Source organism: Schistocerca piceifrons, chromosome 2 (assembly GCF_021461385.2).
Source record: "Schistocerca piceifrons isolate TAMUIC-IGC-003096 chromosome 2, iqSchPice1.1, whole genome shotgun sequence".
Lineage (NCBI taxonomy): Eukaryota > Metazoa > Arthropoda > Insecta > Orthoptera > Acrididae > Schistocerca > Schistocerca piceifrons.
Genome location: NC_060139.1, coordinates 342842022 through 342859710, shown reverse-complemented (window position 1 = coordinate 342859710; position 17689 = coordinate 342842022).

The following is a 17689-nucleotide window of genomic DNA, read 5'->3' as shown; positions in this document are numbered from 1 at the left end:
TTTGTTTGTTTTGTTCTGTAATGGGTTTCCACATACGCAGCTTGCCGATTCACTTTTTAGCTTTGCGTTTTCTTCTTTCAGAGACTGAATCTCTTTTTTGAGAGTTCCGATATCACTTTGTAACACTTTAATTATTTCTTCTTTTGACTTTATGGTACTTACAAGTTCTGATGTTTCCCACTGCAAACAGTCGGTGCATGTCCACGGAACTTTGTCACTAATGAATTTCAGGTTCACTTTTGCACACTTCTCATGAAGCCAAAAATTGCACTTTACGCATAAGATTCCTTTTATCACACGTTTTCTGCATTGCTTACATGTAGAACCGCTGATTTTTTCCTTTTTGGTAGAGACAGACGTGTCGTTACATTTTTCATTCGGCGCCATCTTGCTAACAGGTGTTGCATTTGTTATAATGCATCTCGTATGGAGGTATGCTATGATATGGTCATAGACATCCTGGACTCTGTATTCCAGGAATAGAGTTTGGGCAGTCTTTATATTTTCTGCTTTGACAACCAGAAAAGACTTTCTGTGCGCGCACACACACACACACACACACACACACACACACACACACACACACACACACACACACTCTCTCTCTCTCTCTCTCTCTCTCTCTCTCTCTCTCTCCCTCCCTCTACAATTATCCATCTTTATTGATGTTAAAATTATAGCACTTACGCTTATAAGAATATAGTGCTGAGGGCTGATCATACCTCCTTTTCACAGCATATGATTTTATAAGATCAAATAAATATGAATTTAGTATGTCAAAGTCAAGCAGATCCCAGGAGCCATTAAAATATCATTCTTGACCTCTGAAAGTTTTTCGTCACGTTTCAGTTCTCCAAGGGCATGTTCAGAAACTATCTCCCCTTTACAATTTCTATAAGGTCTGGTTTCATTTAGTCTTTGCTTTTTTCTTGCCTCCTTAGAAATTATTCTTTTCCTTTTTCAGTTGTGTTGTGGGTTACCTGATGTAGGATGTGGTGACTCACTTCCTGTTTCTCTTTCAAGTGGATGTAGACAGTGCTTCTTCCTGAAAATACAAACATATATAATTGATATGAATATAATAGAGAGAAACATTCCATGTGGGAAAAATATATCTAAAAACAAAGATGATGTGACTTACCAAACGAAAGTGCTGGCAGGTCGATAGACATACAAACATACACACAAAATTCAAGCTTTCGCAACCAATGGTTGCTTCATCAGGAAAGAGGGAAGGAGAGGGAAAGACGAAAGGATGTGGGTTTTAAGGGAGAGGGTAAGGAGTCATTCCAATCCCGGGAGTGGAAAGACTTACCTTAGGGGGAAAAAAGGACAGGTATACACTCGCGCACACACATACATATCCATCCGCACATACACAGACTGTCTGCTTGTGTCTGTGTATGTGCGGATGGATATGTGTGTGTGTGCGAGCGTATACCTGTCCTTTTTTCCCCCTAAGGTAAGTCTTTCCGCTCCCGGGATTGGAATGACTCCTTACTTTCTCCCTTAAAACACACATCCTTTCGTCTTTCCCTCTCCTTCCCTCTTTCCTGATGAAGCAACCATTGGTTGCAAAAGCTTGAATTTTGTGTGTTTGTTTGTGTGTCTATCGACCTGCCAGCACTTTCGTTTGGTAAGTCACATCATCTTTGTTTTTAGATATAATATATATAATTGGATAAATAAAAAATCTACTAACATGCGGCAGAAGAACTCACACATAAAAGACTGTTGTAATTGGCAAGCTTTCAGAGCCAGTCTTCAGACAGAAGGGTTGAAGGGGAAGGTATAAGGCTGAAGGAAAAGGACTGGAGAGGTCTAGGAAAGGGAGTAGATTTTGGGAAAGTCACCCAGAACCGCAGGTCAGGGGACACTTACCGTGCAGGATGAGAAAGAAAAACTGATTGTTGGGTACTTCATCGGACAAGATTTGAAAACCTTACATTCTGGGTGACTTTCCCAAAACCTGAGGTTTTCAAATCTTGGCCGATGCAGTCCCCAACGATCAGTATTTCCTTCTTATCCCGTGCAGCAAGTGTCCCCTGACCCACAGTTCTGGGTGACTTTCCTGAAATCTACCCCTTTTCCTAGACCTCTTCAGCCCTTTTCCTTCACCTTTCTTCCTTCCTCTTCAATCCTTATGTATGACGAAGGAGCCACTGGCTCCGAAAGCTTGCCAATTACAACAGTCTTTTATGTGTGTGTTCTGCCACTGCTTGGTGAGTAGAGTTTTTATCTATCCAATTACACAATTTTGTCAGTAATTGATTGTTTTCATTGTTATAAAAATACAGACAGGCAAACATTTCTAGAGGATTAAACACCAATAAAAATAATGCTAACCCAAAATGTTTAACATTAGTACCAAAACAATGCTAAGCACCAAAAACATGTAACAGGGAGTATTTGATAACTTTTATGCACACAAGCAACATATCAATTGGTGGCCCCCACCATTTCTCTCCCTCTCTGCCTCCCTCCCTCCTTATACACACAAGTTGCTGTTCTTGGCCTCTTGGTAAGACCTTCAGAAATAAATATAAATCTAGTGAGTGTGGAAATGGGTTGTTTTGGCTACTAATTATGGTACGCCATATAAATTCTGCACTAGGGGCATCCCTGGTGCCCCTCACACAACTTGGCATACCAAGCGGCTGCTTGTTTCACTTGGACCTTAAACCAGCACTATAGATTTTTCTGTTGTTACGAGGTGAAATGGGAGACTGTAATAACATTACACACATTCACGCATATGTTTCACATTACATTTATGTACTCATAACATTAACGAAGTCTCCAGAATTTTAATAAATGCTGTGCTTAAATCATTTGTCATTTGTGGTTAAACTGGTGGCAGTATAATGCTAAGCTACACTTAAACAAACAATGGTAAATCCAGGATGGAATACTGAAAATATTATGAGGACGACGGATTGCTACTCACCATACAGTAGACATGCTGAGTCGCTGACATATACAGCAAAAAGACTGGGAAACAAGTAAGCTTATGGCCAAAAGGACTTCTTCTGAATTAGACAACATACATTAACTCACATTCACATAAATGCAACTCACACACACATGACCACTTCTCTGGCTGTCCAAACATCCGTTTATTTATTCGATTAAAAGATTTCAACATAACTGCCATGTTTACTCTGTGGTATGGCATTGTTTTCATTCACAGACAAGAAGAAAACTATGACAAGACAAAATGATTCATATAGCCATCAACACTTTCTAGGGGTGTAAGTGGAACTACATATTAATAACATTTAGTGCAATCAGAACCATAATAGATAGCATTATCAGACTAATTATCACAAAATTTCTTCCTCGGGCCTCTTCATTTGTGACTGATTAGTTCAAGAACTATGATGTTAGTAAGTCTTTAGCTCTTCTAGTGCTACTTACATTTTTACTTTTTGCAAGTATGATGTGATGTATAATAACTGTTTAAATGTCATGTTGCTTTTTCCCAAATTTGTTTGATGAATATATCTTGCGAATGAACCAGAATTTTTGAATCAGTCCATTAGTTTCATTTCCTCTCAACCTTCTAGCTTCAAACTGAATTCTTCTGCTATTATTTTTGTATCTTCTTTAACTATGCATTACTTAGTCTCCTACTTTTTTTTAAAAAAATGCAGACTTTCAAAAGATAAAAACAATGAAATTATTTGTGTATGTCACAATCTAGACCCCCACTTTTTCCTACCCTGCATTGTTCCCTCTCCCAATGCTTGCGGGAGAGAATGTCAAACTGCAGTATCAGTTTAATATTTGTTAATTTGCTGTTCACGGAGCAAGGTACAGAATAGTATGAAAACTAAAAGTGTTCGCCCTAATTCATGTGACAGCCTAATGGAATGGGACATAAATGCTTCTGAAGATACTGCCTGTTTACAACTGGATAGAGACGTTATTCTTTAATTATCTCCTCATTCCACTTACAGGTCTGTGTTATGAGTAACATTAGGTAAGCTTCATAACCTGTGCACACTCTGCAGCAGTGTGTAAATTCCATCCCCCAGCTCTGGTTAAGCCATATCTTTACAATACCTTTCTTCCAGAAGTACTAATCCTGCATGTTTCGCAAGAAAGGTTCTGTGAAGTTTAGAGTGTTCAAGAAGAGGTGTTGGCAGAAATAAATCTGCAAGGATGGGTCATCAGTCATGCTTTGGTAGCTCAGTCAGTAGAGCACTTGCCTCCAAAAGGCATAGGTCCCGAGTTTGAGTCTCGGTCCAGCACACAGTTTAATCTGCCAGGAAGTTTCATATCAGTGCACACTCTGCTGCAGAGTGAAAATTTCACTCTGGAAACCTTAGGTAATATTGTCAAACAAGCTATTGTGATTTAAAATTTGGCTCTGTCCCGCACCAGGGTTGAGCAGTATATGTTAAATAAGTTTATTTTTTCTGTTTCTGCAAATTAATCTTGGGCTCAAATGTGATCCTTTACCACAGATGTGCAACGCGTAAAGGTGCATGCCGTATTTTTTAATCTCTTCCCCATTTATAAATGAAGTACGCGAACACACAAAAAATTGCTACTGGATAACTGCACACTGTTACAATGGAAAACTATATTTCCCTTATTGAATTTAGTTCTATTTAGTAGATAATACTGGCTAAATTTGTTATTGTACCATGACAGGTAAACTTCAAGAAACACTGTATACTCTGAAAAAATGAAAATAAATTCTTTTCTCCACACAGCTTTTTTGTTGCATGCAATATTTTTGTTTGCAAAAGAAAACTCATGATGAGAATTACTTTGTATAAACTATAATTGTTGACAGCTTAAAAAAAATCTACATATAATTTTAAATACAAACAACACACAACATTTAAGTTGGGATTCTCTCTCTCTCTCTCTCTCTCTCATGGACAGAATGGATTTAGTCTTTCAAACAATTAGTATATTTAATTACAGTGGCATGATATAGCTCACACAGTTCCTCCTTTAACATGAAACAAAATACCCTGAGAGAACGTAGTTATGTTATTAAATCTATGTTTTACACTGAAAGCAATGGGCCTTTTCATTATTTGTACTTGTGGCCTTTGCTAGTTCATACCAAGTGCGTATACAGTATATTCTGAACATTTGCATATATTTAAACTGTAACATTAATTGCAATAGGTTACATGCAACTAACATTCTTCAGTGTTTGCTTAACAGTGTTACTCAGTCCTCTTACTTTATACATTCAGCTCCAGTTCTCCCCTATGCCAGTGACATCCAAGTTCCTTAGGGTGTGTTTACAATGCTACCTTGCTACTCGCCGGCATGACCTGGCAACGATGAATCAAATCCCATGCATGTTACCAGCCCATTTAACCTGCACCGACATTTTTGCCACACTGCTCATTACGCTTCTCGCCATGAGATGATATCAAACTGGTCTGTGTTTCGTTCTGTGACTGTCACCACCCATACTGAAATTTGAGCTGTCCTTGGCTATTTCAGGCTCAGTGTAGCATTATTGTCCTTTACTTCTTGTTGCATAGCATCTCACTCTCAGTTTCCCTCCACATCTGTGCTCCGTGAAGTGTATGGTAGAGGGTATGTCCCACTGTACCAGTTATTATAGCTTCTTCCTGTTTCATTCACGTACAAAGTGCAGGAAAAATGATTGTTTAAATGCCTGTGTTTGTGCTCATTTACTCTTGTCCTAATGATACCTATAGGAGCAATATGTAGGGGACTGGACTATATTCCTAAGTCATCATTTAAAACCAGTTCTTGAAACTTTGTAAGTAGACTTTCTCAGGGTAGTTTCCATTTACCTTATTTACCTTGAAGAGTCTGCCATTTCAGTTTCAACATCATCTCTGTGACACACTCCCAAGTGCCAAACGAACCTGTGAAGGTGCCCTTTTCTGTATACATTCAATATTCCCTGTTAGTCTTATTTCATAAGGGTGCCACACACTTGAGAAATATTCTAAGATGGGTTGCACAAGTGATTTGTGGGCAATCTCCTTTGCAGACTGATTGCATTTCCCAATTATTCTACCAATAAATGGAAGTTCGCTAGCTGCTTTACCCATGAGTGAGCATATGTGATTGTTCTATTTCATGTTTCCACTACGCGCACCAAGGTATTTGTATGACTATGAATTTCAACTCTGGCTCACATATATTATATTCACAGGATACTATATTTTTTCATTTTTTTAAGTCACAATTTTATATTTTTGAACACTTAATGCAAGTTGCCAGTCTTTGCACCACTTTGGCATCTTATCAAGGTCTGACAAAATATTTGTGCAGTTTTGTTCAGACTGTACTTCATTGTAGATAACTGTGTCATCTGTGAAAAATCTGAGGTTACTGTTAATATTGTCCGCAAGGTCATTAATATGCAACATGAACAACAACGGACCCAACACACTTCCCCGGGTACACCCCACAGTTACTTCTACATGTGTCGAAGACTCTCCATCCAAGATAACATGCTACATCTCCCCTACCAAGAAATCTTCAACCTAGTCACAAATTGTGTTTGATACCATACATGATCGTACTTTTTATAATAAGCATTGGTGTGGTACTGAGTCAGATGGTTTTTGGAAATCAAGAAATGTTGCATCTACCTGACTGCCTTGATCTATTGCTTTCTGGATGTCATGTGAGAAAAGTGGAAGGTTGTTTTCACACAATCCATCTCTTCAAAATCCTTGCTGGTTGACATGGAGGAGGTCATTTTGTTCGAAATACTTAATTACTTTTGAGCTTAGAACATGTTCTAAGATTCTACAACAAATGGATCTCAAGAATATTGGACAGTAGTTTTGTGGATCACTTCTGCTACCCTTCTTGCAGACAGGTGTGACGTGAGCTTTCTTCCATCTACTGAACACGGTTTTTTGTGCAAAGGATCTAGGATAGATTACAGTTAAATGAGGGGCTAAGTCAGGTGCAAATTCAGTGTAGAATCTGACAGGTATCTCATTGGGCCCTGGAGTTTAGTTCAATTTTAATGATTTTGGCCGTTTCTCAATGCCACTGGCACTAACATTTATTCCACTCATCTTTTCATTGGTACAGGACTTAAATTGGGGCAATACTCCTGGATTTTCCTTCGTAAAGGGACATTTGATAACGGAATTAAGCATTTCTGCTCTCAATTTCAAATCGTGTGTTACTATATGCTAACTTTAATGCCACTAACAGGCTTTACATATGATCTTTTTTGGATTTTGTTTAAGGTTCTTTAACAATATTCTGCTACAGTAATCATTGAAGACTTCACACACAATGCTCTCATGACTGCCAAATACATTTCATTCACCATCTCTCTGTCTATAGCCCTATGCTTTGTTTTACATCTATTATACAATACTCTCAGTTTCGTTAGGACTTTCTTTACAGTGACTGCATGCAATGGATGCTGTCATAGTCCACTTCTGCATCTTTATATACATTCATATTCTGCAAACTGCCATGAAGTGCATGGCAGAGAGTACTTCCCACTGTAAAACACATTAAAGTTCCTTCCTGTTCCATTCGTGAACGGAGCATGGGAAAATGCCTCTGTGTGAGCTGTAATTACCTTAACCTTGTCCTTGTGATCACTGTAGAAGTGATATGCAGGAGACTGTAGTATACTCCTAGATTCCTTGAGATACTGGTCCTGGAAACTTTGTAAATAGTCTTATGAGAAAATAGTTTGCGACTCTTTCATGCATCTGCCAGCTCGGATTTTTCTACATTTCAGTAAAGCTGTTTATTGGATCAAACAAACATGTGGCTGTTGGTGTTGTCCTTACATTTGTGTGTTTAATATTCCGTATATTCATATTTCATATGGATTTCACACACTTGAACAATATTCTAAGACTGACTGCATGATCACAGTACTGGTATCCTACCACACACTTACTTACTCACTCTCTCACATTTCCTTCCTTCCTTCAAAACTGACAAAATATTACCTCAGAGTGAGTAGGTCTATGAATTGTTCCTCCACAGAAATTATATTAATAATGTTGGGTTGAATCTTCATATCTTTAACTATTCTAGTCTAATAAGATTTAAAATCAACTTTAAAATTTGTTTCGACATTCATAACTGTCTGAATAAGTGCTGTTGGCAGATCAGGTGAAAGTATCTGCAGTGTGGATACTCAACATTCAAAGAGTGGATCCATATCTCTTCTTCCTTCTCATATTCAATAATCACATTTGTAGCATGATAGACCACTATTACTGTCATCAGATGAAGTCAAAAGTATTGTTTTGAATCACACAGTGCAAGTACTCCACACACCTAATGACTTGAACAGATGCATGGTAAAGATTTCTGGTGAGAAGCAAGATGCCCGTACAACCATCGAGTAATGATGTGCCAGCCATGAGGCTGCGGCATAAATGCAACAAGGCTCCTGGCAAGCATCAAGATGCGAGTGCCAGCAGCGAGGCTGCACCGTAAACATACCCCTAGAATTCACTTAACTAGATATGTGTTGCACAGTGATCATGAAAACAAATTGTGCACATATGAGTGGTTAGTCTCACTACATAGGGAAACAGACATGTAACACTTTTTTTACTTTTAATATAGCTTCTTATTTCAGACATTTTTTTCACAACATTCGGGACACTAATAAAATGCAATTGAGTTTACTCACAAATTTCAACACACAGAAGAGTTGCCCAAGTTAATTAAATGGTTGGAAACATCACAAATATTTTAATTTTAAACCTCATTTCAAAGCATTGAAGCCATAAAAAGTAACATTACTGTAGCCCTTGGTCTTTTGTGAGAAAAGAATAGTTGATCTAAAACATTAAATGGACTTAGTAGCAATGAAAAATTTGATCACATGCAGATTGCATTTCACAGCAAATAGGGTCAGATTAAATACTGAAATAGATACTAGTGACATTCATGCAACAATGGCATGAAGTACCCTTTGCCACACAACATTTGTACAAAGCATCCTTCATCACGTAACACTGATGGAAATCACTCTCTGCTTGGATGATCCCAAGAAATCTGCTACTCACCACTAGATGGCAATGGCATCATTTTCGCAGTGGTGTGAGGGTTTAATTCATCATGGTTCAGCCAGTTTGCATGGAATATGAATAAATTCTACACACAAACCTTCCTCCTGAATCAGTCTATGTATTAGTGAAAACCTTTATCGAAATCCCTACACTAGTTTCTAACATTAACCTGAACAATAGACCAAAACCACAGCAAAGGACATAATTTTATGTATGTGTAGATAGAAGGTGGGTGGACAGATAGATAGAAGAAGAAGAATAAGAAGATGATACACAGATGATCAGGTGGATAATGTCAAAAGTTCCATGAGACTTTTCACAAACAATGCCGATGTATACAGAGAAGTCGCAATGCTAGGAAATTGTATTGAAATTCCTAAAGACTTGCAGAAGAGCGATGCTATGTGCAGCGATTGACAGATGGCCATTGACATAAACAAATGTAATGTATCATTCATAAATAGCCAAAACCAATAACCATTTGTGATTGGAAAAGAAGATGGGGAGAAGTGACAGTGGTACTCAAAGTACCCTCAGCCACACACCATAAGGTGCTTTCGGAGTGTAGTTGTATATGTAGATATAGATATACAGACAACTAGTAAGTGAAGCCGAAGTTGTCATATGCTGGACACAGAGTTCAATAGTAAACAAAAAAATAACATAAACAGGCATCCCCAGGTGGCAGATAGGAGAAGGCTCTACAGATATTCAGGGTAGGTGGGAAATAAAACATCACCCGCAGGCCAACACAGAAATCAAAATCCAAAGGTGGCTGTCACCAGACTGAGTGGCCTTTGATCAGCATCTGTTCGTTCCCCAGGTAAGGGGTGGCTGAGAAAAACCTCCAGGGCTAACAACCATGGTTGTAAACCAGTGGCTCTAACAATAGTTTCCACACCACCTTTAATATTATTAATCATGAAAGGGTGTGAAGTGAAACAAATTACCCCAGGTGGGAAATCCACCACACCAAAGTGCACAAGCAGACAGTCAGATTCTGGGGAGTCTGCAGCATTACACCGAGATGAGTCGGAGCATTTTGGAACCTCAAGCAAGATTAAGTATAGAAACCAAGTTATATAGCTACTTTCAATGTAAATTCTCTTCTAAAACCTGGAAACTTTAAACACCCTACTGACATCCTCAAGAAGCACGAAATTCTCATAACGGTCCTACAAGAAACTAAATTCTTGGATTAAAACAGTTTTGTTTCTGGAGGCTTCAGAAGGTACAAAGGAAAGGTAGGCAAAAAAAATATGAAAAGCGCACCATACCCTTGGAACTGATTCATAACAGACAAAAATATTTTAGACTCGATTATCAACTCTGAATCACAATCTGGAAGACTCTATACACAGTTGCCTTCAAGTCAGCTCACGACTTGTACACCATTGGGAATGCACATGCCCCCATAAATGAAGACAATAGAAAGGACAGAGAAAAGGTGGAACGTTTTTGGAACAACTTGATGTGCAAAAAATCCCAGAAAAACATAATGTCCTGCTTCTGGGGGACTTCAATGCCCTAATAGGAAAGGAGAAAAAACACAAAAAAATGTTGTGAAGTACCCAGCGCATAAGAGAACTAAGAAATATGGCATCAGATTGATAGAATTGTGCAAAGCACACAACATGATTGCAAAAACCACAGCCTTTAAAAAGTTACCTCGAAAACAGAAAATGTGGGTCTCACCAAATCCATACCTATGTGAATTCCAATTTGATCATGTGGCAATCAAACTAATGTTCCACAAAGAAATATAAAATGTCAAAGTCCTCAGAGGAGCCAACCTAGGTTCTGATCACTACCTTTATAAAATAAAACTCAAAATCATCCCAAAAAGGTGAATACAGTTCAGAAAAGACAAATAAACTCCAAGGATTTTCCCTTCACAACAAAGAAATGCAAAAAACCAAAACTGGGACCAAATAAAAGAAAGCCTGATAAGTAAAGCTGAACAATTAGCTCCCATAGCATAAGACAAAAAACATGGCTGGTGGACAAAACTTGATAAATATAAGAAAATTATTGAGCAAGAATACCAAAAGAATAAAAAAGCCCAAGAAGACCAGCTCCTCTTTCAGATCAATGAAGACTTCATCAAAAACAACAGAAGGAACTTGTACAATACCTTTTAACAAAAATAACCAAATACAGCTCATCGACCCTACAGCTCCAAGACAAAAACAGAAATATTGCCTACAACAACAGGGATATTTGCAAAATATTGGCAGAATATTTCAAAAATCTTCTCAACTGTGAAGAACCCATAGAAAAAACCACCCTTCACTGAGGAACTACAGCCATTCCGAACCTCAAAAACTATAAAGCCTCTAGAAAAAAATTAAAAAAGTTACAGCTCAGCTTTGGAAAAATGTCAACAAAAATGCCATAGACTCTCGCGGAAACATCTTTGAAGAAATCTAGACAAATGAAAGAATCCCAGCTGAAGGAGAGATGGCTCTCACCTACCCACTCCATAAAAAAGGGTCCAAAACAGACCACAACAACTACAGAGGGATCTCACTCCTAACCATAACATTCAAGATATTCTCTAAAGTCCCACTAAACAGGGTAGAACCTCAATTAGAACATCAACTTGGAGAATAGAAACAAATCCCAAACTTCAAAAACCACATGGCATACCAGAAATCAAGAGCAAAATCATATGTTATCACTTTCATTGTGTTTCGGCAGGCATGTGACATAATCTACAGTAACAGGTTGCTAGTCGTCTACATTGAAGTAGTGATTCATTTTTAGCCATAAGTGGTTAGCCACTTACATTACCAAGTAGTTAGCCATTCATTGTTTCCGATACTTTTTGCTAAGCATGGTTAGCCATATACAAGCTATACACATTTATTTTTATAGTGACAGGTGTTTTACCTTATAGTTAAAAGTTTTGTTTACAGTTAACAAGCCCATTCAGTCATTTAATGTCAGTTGGTCAAATCTATTGTACTTATTTCATACAGTTAGTATGAATTTCACTAGTTACAATTACTTTACATAGCACATTTATGACTTTGTACACATTCCTGAATGAGTTATTTCACTGTAACTTAAGTATATAACTATTTCCATGCTTCTTTGCCTCTATAGTTATTTTTGACCCTTCATTTTGCCTACTGACTAGGGATTGTTTCTCTACTTACTTCACTTATTGCTTCTGTCCTCATGGTGCATCTTGCGTGTTATTTGCATGTGTGTGTTTCCTGTGAGCACGCTATTGGCCCCTCTGCATCAATTTAGTAATGTGTTCTAAACCTTACCATATAACTGGTATGAATGTTGCTAGTAGCAATTGTTTCATAAATCATATTTGCGACCTACTACCATAGAACAACAATTGTGCCGTGCTTCCTTTCCTCCACAGTAATTTTCTGACCTTTCATATTAGCTACTGACTGAGAACTATTTCTGCACTTACTCCAGTTACAGCTTCCAGTCCCACAATACGTTTCAAACTTTGTTTTTGCTGGCAGGTTTCCTGCTGGCAAGCTACTGACCTCATTACACCGGTTTCAGTGATTGGTTCCTAAACTTCCCATCCATATCACTACACATTGTTTGTGTTACTTATTTTATCTGTCATTAACATGGAGAAATTCATATATCAGTTAATATGCTGGCTATGCACCCTTACACTTTTGTTTGTGTTTTGTGGCACCTATAGTTGCACAAGTTTTTGTTTTATTACTTTATCTTACTTTTACCCCACTCTGAAATCAACTTGAGGAAATGCATGTCATCAGCTCCAGTTCTTGCATTATCTCTGCACTTCTTGTCTGGTGTTTATTTGTACACGTACATATATATGTAGTAAGTGCTCTAGAGCTCTTTCTGCATTATTGTAGACATATTGTTCCTGTATGGAAACGAAAGACAAATGGAAAAACTGGTAGAAGCCGACCTCGGGGAAGATCGGTTTGGACTCCGTAGAAATGTTGGAACATGTGAGGCAATACTGACCCTATGACTTGCCTTAGAAGAAAGATTAAGAAAAGGCAAACCTATGTTTATAGCATTTGTAGACTTAGAGAAAGCTTTTGACAATGTTGACTGGAAAACTCTCCTTCAAATTCTGAAGGTGGCAGGGGTAAAATACAGGAAGCAAAAGGTTATTTACAATTTCTACAGAAACCAGGTGGTAGTTATAAGAGTTGAGGGACATGAAAGGGAAGCAGTGGTTGGGAAGGGAGTGAGACAGGGTTGTGGCCTCTCCCTGATGTTATTCAATCTGTAAATTGAAGGAAACAAAAGAAAAATTTGTAGTAGGAATTAAAATCCACGGAGAAGAAATAAAAACTTTGAGGTTTGCTGATGACATTGTAATTCTATTAGAGACAGCAAAGGACCTGGAAGAGCAGTTGAACGGAATGGACAATGTCTTGAAAGGAGGATATAAGATGGACATCAACAAAAGCAAAACGAGGATAATGGAATGTAGTTGAATTAAGTCAGGTGATGCTGAGGGAATTCGATTAGGGAATGAGACACTTAAAGGAGTAGATGAGTTTTGCTATTTGGGGAGCAAAATAACTGATGATGGTTGAAGTAGAGAGGATATAAAATGTAGACTGGCAATGGCAAGGAAAGCGTTTCTGAAGAAGAGAAATTTGTTAACATCGAGTATTGATTTAAGTGTCAGAAAGTCTTTTCTAAAAGTACTTGTATGGAGTGTAGCCACGTATGGAGGTGAAACATGGACGATAAATAGTTTAGACAAGAAGAGAATAGAAGCTTTGAAATGTGGTGCTACAGAAGAATGCTGAAGATTAGATGGGTAGATCACTTAACTAATGAGGAGGTACTGAATAGAATTGGAGAGAAGAGGAATTTGTGGCACATCTTGACTAGAAGAAGGGATCGGTTGGTAGGACATGTTCCGAGGCATCAAGGGATCACCAATTTGGTATTGGAGGGCAGCGTGGAGGGTAAAAATTGTAGAGGGAGACCAAGAGATGAATACACTAAGCAGATTCAGAAGGATGTAGGTTGCAGTAAGTACTGGGAGATGATGAAGCTTGCACAGGATAGAGTAGCATGGAGAGCTGCATCAAACCAGTCTCTGGACTGAAGACCACAACAACATTATTCTTGTAATTTTTTGTGACTATAGTACTATGCTGCTTATTTTTGACACTTGCTAATACTACAATAATTCTAAGGATTCATGACCTCTTTGTCTTTACAAATTAAATGACACAATTTTATAGACTTTACTGGTCTCATAGAGATATGATTTTATGTATATAGACTAAAGTGACAAGTGAAAATTTGCACTAAGGCTGGGAATAGAACCCATGTTTCCTGCTCACTAGGCAGCTGTGTTAGCCATTAAGTCACCTCCTTTGCACCATGGTTACACAACTGCATGGATTACCCAGGCATGCCTACCTCCTCGATCCAAACTCTCTCAGCCACCCCGGTCTACTTTAAATTGCTCCACACATCTGAACAGAATTGCTGAGGCTCTCCATATTCTGCAATAGCAGCTCAGCATCCTCCATTTACATTTGGTGCTGAGGCAGTATTCCTGAATATGGAGAGCCTCGGCACTTCTGTCCATGTGTGAGGGGGATTTAAAATAGACTGGGGTGGCTGTGAGAATTCTGATTGAGGGGGGAGGCATTAAGTGTTTTTCTTGTTGGTTTAGGGTTTTATGAAGATGCTGGCTCACTCTTTGTAGTTGAAGCTGAGTCAGAACACTTCATGAGATGTGGCACCTGAATTAATATCTGATGTAATCACTTTTTTATAAAGGTCTGGTCTCCGTAAGTGATTCTCTTGAAATAGTGTCCATGCTAATCAGTGCCTCTGAAATCCCATCTGTAGCCGAGGGAAGGCTTGACTTCTTTATGTTCTGCAGCTGTTATTGGAGAAAAAGAAAATAACTTCTACTCGTATCATGAAAAAGCACTTCCACTACTTTCCTTTTACAAACATATATTTCCTTGAATGGGTGTACAGATCATTAGCGTGACTTGTGAATTATAGTAGAACACAACTTTTCATACATCATACACCTCGAAGGCTCAACATGAAATCCCAAATTACATTATATTTTATTCTGTTCGACAGTCACCTTATCTTTCGATTTCATTCTTGGAGAGTGTGGTTGCTTTTTGGCGGTCAAGCTACCACCAAGCTGTGACCGCAAAATGTAAAAGGCCCTCCCACAGCATATGAAGTCTTTTACTTGTTGTCACACTTTGCTGTCTTCTCATATTCAACACCTCCCATTTAAATTCTGCACACAGTGTATGTTCTGCGACTTACTCCCTACTTAACACTATTTTGTTAGGATCATCTTTCCTTGTACTTCACAACGAGTGTGAAATGTGGTGTGCCTTAATGGCATGTAACACTTCATATTCCCCCACTTGAAGGAAAGATGTTGTGATCTCTCCTAATCTCAAAAAAAGAGTTTGATTTCTCATTAACATACAACTGTCGACAACCCACAAACTTAAAAATACTCAATGTGTGTTCCTTCTTTAAAAAGGAATAAAACTTTATTTTTAATAACAAATCTTTTCAATTTTGTTGTTTCATTTGAGATAAATTGTGCTAAACAGTGTTAATCTACTTTGTGCATCTCCATCTTACTTACTTTACATCCTGTGCAATGCAAGAAATTGTCCTGTAATGATCTGCCTTTCTATATAGATATATCACTTTAATATATTTCAGTAAACTACTTCAACTTGCTTATGGTTTTTGTAGTCATTTATTTAACAATGCATTGCCTTCAAGCCATTATACTTAAGAGTTTCTTGTCTACTTCTTGTATATATATGTAACTAGTTATCTTTTACTCTGTCTCACATTATTATTATCTGAGGAGTTGCTTGTTGGGCATATGCCTATTATTCAGTCTCTATAATCAAAACTCAGTACAGGCTGTAGTCAACCATTTTTGTCTCTACTATCAGATAAGTCTATTTGATTATAGAACTAGTTTGGATCCCATCCGCTAACGTACTTCACCATGGCTCTGGAGGGAGAAGTTGTTCGGCACAGGGCCACAGCTAATTTAATGAAATCAGAGTTTGGAAAAGAAAAGGTCAGATTCCTGGCTCATATTATCTCGTCACAGGATGTACACTACCCGATCCAGGAAAACTTGCGATCACACATTTTCCTCTGCCATAGAATAAAAAACAACTCAAGGCATATTTGGGTTTGCTTTCATTTTTTAGGAAATTCTGACTCTTTTGAGGAAAAACAGTCCATGGCTACAAACTGATCAATGTCAAGAAGCAGACTTAACCAAAATAAAGGAAGCCTTACTATGTTCTGACATGTCACAGGATTTTTGCTTGGGTAGAAATGCATCTTCACTGGGACTAGAAGCATGCTTATTTCAGATCACTGAAGATAAAGGGGAACCGACAGCTAAGATAATCAGTTTTACTAGTTGAACACTTTCTGAATCTGAGCAGTCATATTCCATGACAGAGCCTGAGGCTCTTGGGGTTATATCGCCATTTAAGAAATTAGAGTACTTCTTATGGGGCAAGCACACCAAAGTCTACTGTGACTATAAAGCACCTTCTTTTCTGTTGGCATGCAAATTATTACATCAATGGTTAGCCAGGTGGTGCATGTACTTGCAAGAGTTCAGTTTTGAAACCATAAACATCAAAGGTAAACAGAACATAATTGCAGACACCTTGTCAAGATTACCTCAAGGGCTCCATGAATTCTTAGAATTCACAGAACAGAATTCTGAAATTAGGGTTCTGCTTATGCAGGACAGTACACAACAGCTATACTATGTAAAGTTGTGTAAGAGTTTGGAGCAACTGCAAGAGGAAGACCTGTTATGGAGAAAGGTAAACAGCCTGAAAATAATGATGAGAATTTGAAGCAATTCTATATGTGTTACCAGAAAGTTGTGTAGATGATTTCATTTTGTATACTCACATTGTATGTGGTCACCATGGAGTTTCAAATGCACCAACAAGATAAATACGTAATGCTATCTTCCCAACTTACGGAGAAGAGATCACCAAGTAATTCGGGAGTGCATTACTGGTCAAAAGACGAAGCACTCAAACAAGTCCAAGTTCACTGAACTACATCCTATAATGCCCACAAAACCTTTAGAATTAATGTCCTTCAATGCTGCTGAACCGTCTCCACAAGGGAAGGGAGGTGTCAAATATGTTATTGTCTTGTATTATGTTTTCACAAAACATGTTAAATTGTATGCACTGCATTCTGTGACCCAGGTTCTATTAGTAGGAGGATTACAGAAGATTATCTCCTGAGAGTAGGGAAGCTGCAGAGATTGTTAACAGACAATGCATTGTATTTTGTAGGCATTAAGTGAAAGGAATTTACTACCACAAACAAGATAAAACATATTAGTATCCAGATTTCACCCTGATGCAATGCCAATAGAAAGGATATTCAGAGAATTTAACAGGTTTATACACGGCCATACACCCCAGAAGTACAAAGCACACAAAATGGGATGAGTTTGTTGCACCATTTCAACAAGCCATTAACAACTCACCACACTCTTCAACCAGTTTCACACTTCCTGAATTGATGTTTAAAAGGAGAGAAGTCAATGAGTTGGAAAAACCACTGCCCAAGACACCCATGAGAGATCATCACATACAAAAAAGTATGCCAGGCTTTGCTTA